This window comes from Cricetulus griseus, chromosome 6, assembly GCF_003668045.3.
Source record: "Cricetulus griseus strain 17A/GY chromosome 6, alternate assembly CriGri-PICRH-1.0, whole genome shotgun sequence".
NCBI lineage: Eukaryota > Metazoa > Chordata > Mammalia > Rodentia > Cricetidae > Cricetulus > Cricetulus griseus.
The window spans coordinates 7886150-7890476 of NC_048599.1; the positions used below are offsets into that span (position 1 = coordinate 7886150).

Below are 4327 nucleotides of genomic sequence, written 5' to 3' on the forward strand. Positions count from 1 at the left end.
CAATTAAGATACAGTATTTATATACATGAGATTGTCAAAGAATAGATAAAAGATTCTCTATTAAAAAGAAAAATCCAGGTGGACCCAAACCTACCCTTCCCAGGTTCAAGTGTATAAGATGTAAATTCATTTGAAATACCTCCAGATCCCTTTGATTCTGCCAGGAGGCTCAGCTCTTATTGGACTACTAGATTCATTTTACCATGGTCATATGATCACCACATATACTGAAACTGGAATGTTACAAAGGTTAGCAGGACCCCTCTACAAAGATAACATGTAAACTCATGAAATTGTCCTTGCTTTTATCCATGAGTACAAAACACCAAAGTCCTGGCTGAGACCTCAGGACATTCTGTATGCCAGGAGCATGGGGTATCTGCCAAAAAAGTCACTGACAATGAGCATAGCCAGCCCAAGGAAATGCTACATTGTTGTAAACACCTGGCCAGGGCTGACTGAGTCCTGTGGAGTTACTGAGTCATTGTGTAACCAGGCTGCCACACAGGGAGTGACAGCATTTTTTCTTAGTTGTGTTTATGATTTCAGTCTTTGGTCCCATCTCTCCTTTCTTTGCTCATTCCTGTTTTTATTTTCACATTTCTGAGACAGGGTTTCTCTGTAGCTTTGGAGCCTGTCCTGGAGCTTGCTCTGTTGACTAGGCTGGTCATTCCTTTTGGAATGGGAATATATGTGTACCATGTTTCTTCAGCATGTGATGAAACCATGTAACTTTATCATTGATTTCACAGTAGCTCACAGACAACAGTTACCTTTAATTTCAGAGGAGGTATTACCCAGTTCCAGAATTCTTGAGATGTTGTAGTCCTATAGTTGGACTAAATGCTGTTTGTATAATAAGGCATAAGCCTTTGGTGGTCAGAAGGCTAATGTTGTGGTCCAAACTCTAGCAAGACCTGCAGAAAGTGATCAGTTCATGAGGATTAGGTCTTCTTCAATGGGCCAGTTCATTGATCTATGCATACACTGATGCCATTTTAGTAGGTGACAGATGCTAAGAGCTGGGGCTGATTGGATGAAGTAGATCATTAACAGCAAGTCCTTGAAGGGTTAACTTAGAAAATTCCCAATCAACAGCCCACCTTTGTTATTCATTTTTTCTAAGTTATACTGCTGTGAGACAAAAAAAGATTCTCCTGTTGGGTGAAAAGTTCATATTTACAACCATTGATGGGTTCTCGAATCTTCCACTTGAGGTACCACACATAGCACAAGATAGAGCCCTCTAGGAAAAAAGCCTGCTAAAGAAGGGCTCTTGGAACTCACATTTCACCATAGAGCACTTTGAAGTCAAAATCACTGCCTGGAGAGTTTCCACAGTAAAGAGATTTCAGAATGAATGTTTTGGGGAGATGCAATGATTCCAGTCCTTGTCTTTTACTGCTGTCTATGGAGACCTTGAGACAACTGTAGAGACTTGGGACCAGACTGTCAATCACCAGCTGCAGATCAGAGGAGGCTGTGGTCCTTTCAAGTTTCATCAGTTGGTCTCTTGCCTTCCTTCTTGGGGAAGGAAGCAGTTGGCACAGAGAGACATCTATGCAACTTATATATAAACTGTGTCAAATCCTTAGCATTTTCCAGTGGCAGATGGTGGATATCATCCACTCTGAAGGAATCTTAAAGCCAAAAATCTCCCTGCAAGAACTCAGACTCTGGAGTCAGCGTGACCTCTGTTTAGTTCTAGCCATGGTACCATATTGTTATCCCCATGTGGCTCTTAGGCATATCCCTGTATCTTTCCCTTTTCCCCCAGTGACATGCACATCATGATTTAGTGTCCTTGATGGTTTCTCTGAGAACAGAGAGACTTTACTAGAGGTTGCTAAAGTGACAATCTCTTGTATCATCATCTCAGGTGACTGTAAACAACCAACTGTTTGTAACATGAGCTGTTGCTTCAAAATTCTTTCTAAATCCTCCTTGCTAGTCTTTAAAAACTGGTCTTCGTCTTTTCTACACAGTTCTCTGGAGTCACACGCCAAGACAAAGCTTTGAAAGGGTGTGGCCCCTGCTGCATAGAGAAGAAAGCTCAAGAATGAGTATTTGTAAGTAAACAGGTCAGTAGTAGAAGACAATCCAAATTCCACCAAACTTGGTAACTATATTCTCTAAGACTTGAACTTTGTAGTTTATGATAAAAACAGATGACAAGGGAAATAAATACATGCAATAATAATCTACTCTCTTTGTGTCAGCTTTCAAAGCACATTTGTGCTCTGGGAGATCTTAGTCTATATGATTCCAGATGCTGAGTGGGTGAAGGCACACTGTAATATACCCTTCCGACATTAAATAAAGGGGTCATGCTCAGACTCAAATCCTTCCCAAAACTCCTTTTGCCATTGACTCCAAATGATGCATGCAGACTCTCCAGAAATTCTACTGAAGTAATTTCCCTAAAACGCACATTGAATCACAAACATGGAAGGAAAAACTGTTCATGCTTTGAATAAGAAGTGCCTTGTCTGCTCTCACGGTCCAATCCCTAGAAGAGCCAACAGATGGGTGGCCTAGGTGAGTGCTAGTGAAGGCTAATTATCTTGACAGTCATGTCTAACACTGACAGCTTCGTCCCAGCTCTGTGCTAAAACTATTACCTCAGTGAGCATTTTGGTTCCTCCCACGGCTTATTTAGCTAATTATTATGTGATGATTTTCTGTATCTATAGATTCAAGGAATGAATTGGTGCTATTAGAGGAAATAACTCCCTACCTGCATCTGCCTGCCCACCCTGTGGAGCTATAGCAGACATTAACACTCTGATTTCCTGCCTCCCCTTCCAGTCAAAGCACAGGCTTTGTATTTGTAAAGTTCTTTGTTATTATTTCAATCAGAAGTAATAATAGGTTGGTGTTGTCGAGTGGCTTTCTTAACGGCATAAAACACTTCCCTTTGAAAGGAAGTCAATTACCCTCCTAAGTAATATCATATTACTTATTATATATATATTTGTGTGTGTGAGTGTGTGTGTGTGTGTGTGTGTGTGAGAGAGAGAGAGAGAGAGAGAGAGAGAGAGAGAGAGAGAGAGAGGTTAAAAAGATATCCTAATGTAATGTTGGGGTAGGTAGTGGAGATGATGAAAGATGTATAAAATAAATGTATCCTTTGAAAAATTTTGAAATTGCATTATTTACAATAAAATCCATTCTCTCCACATTCCCAAACCAAGGCCAATTTTCTGTTCCAATCAGATTCTATTCATTTTTTTTACACATCACACTCCAGGAACTGTTAACATGAAATCTAAGTGTAGGAATAAATACCCTTATCTCAGTCCAATTGTATCCATTTTCTTTCCACTCCTAGGTAAGTGGGGATTATCTGCTTTATATTTAATAGTGTCAATTTCAGGAAGGATCTTGGGTAATGACGATACCTCTGCCTTCACTGTCATTGCGTGATGAATATTTACACCCATTTTCTTTAGTGCCAGAGGATCCAATGGAGGTCTCATTTTAGCCTTTCACCTTGGTCTTGGCTATTAATTCCTTTTCCAAGTAAATGGTCTCTATGAATTTATCATTTCTCAGTTGACCATGGTCAACCCTGATATTCCTATTGTTTCCATGCATTCTGTACTCATTTCTAGTCAAATTAGACTCCCGTCTTTTGGTGGTTACTTTTTAATTATTAACTCAACACAACTCTTCTCCTAGGAAGAGTTGAGGTATATCTCAGTTGAGGCATTTCCTTCATTAGGTTGGCCTGTGTGTCATTTTTTTTTTTTTTGGTTAATGATTAATGTGGCGGAAGCTTAATATGGGCAGCATTATTCCACATACAATTTTGTCTTGGATGTATACGAAAGCTAGCTGAGCAAGCCGGATAAAGACAGAGAGAGAAGAGAGAAAGGGAGTGATGGAGAGAGGGAGGGAAGGAGAGTGGGAGGAAGGGATGAAAGGATGGAGGGAAGGCAGGAGGGAAGGGGGGAGGGAAGGGGAGAGAGAGGAAGGGAGGACAAAAGGGCTAGCAAACATCAGTCTTCTGTGGCTTCTGCTTCAAGTTTTGCTTGAGTCTCTTCATGACGTCCCTAATTGCTGGACTGTGTCTTGAATTGTAAAATGAATGAAATCCTTTCCTCATACATTGCTTTTTGTCAGAGTGGTTTATCACAGCAACAGAAAAGCAAACCAGAGTGAGATGTATCTCTGCTTTTCTTTGGTCCCTGTGTTTTGATACAGCATGTTGAATTTTCCCCTTTAATAAATAATTTCTGTTCCCTTGCATCTGACTTGTTGATTAATCCTTTTAATTCTTTGCAAATTTCATATTTATACAATATTTTGATCGAATTCCTCTATC

At 40.1% G+C, this 4327-nt stretch overlaps 1 non-coding gene across 1 annotated transcript; it reads left to right on the forward strand.

The window, feature by feature from the left end:
- Nucleotides 1–203: 203 nt before the first annotated feature.
- Nucleotides 204–307, forward strand: LOC113836503. The gene has a single exon (XR_003486808.1). It is a non-coding gene; the product is annotated as a U6 spliceosomal RNA (small nuclear RNA).
- Nucleotides 308–4327: the final 4020 nt, after the last annotated feature.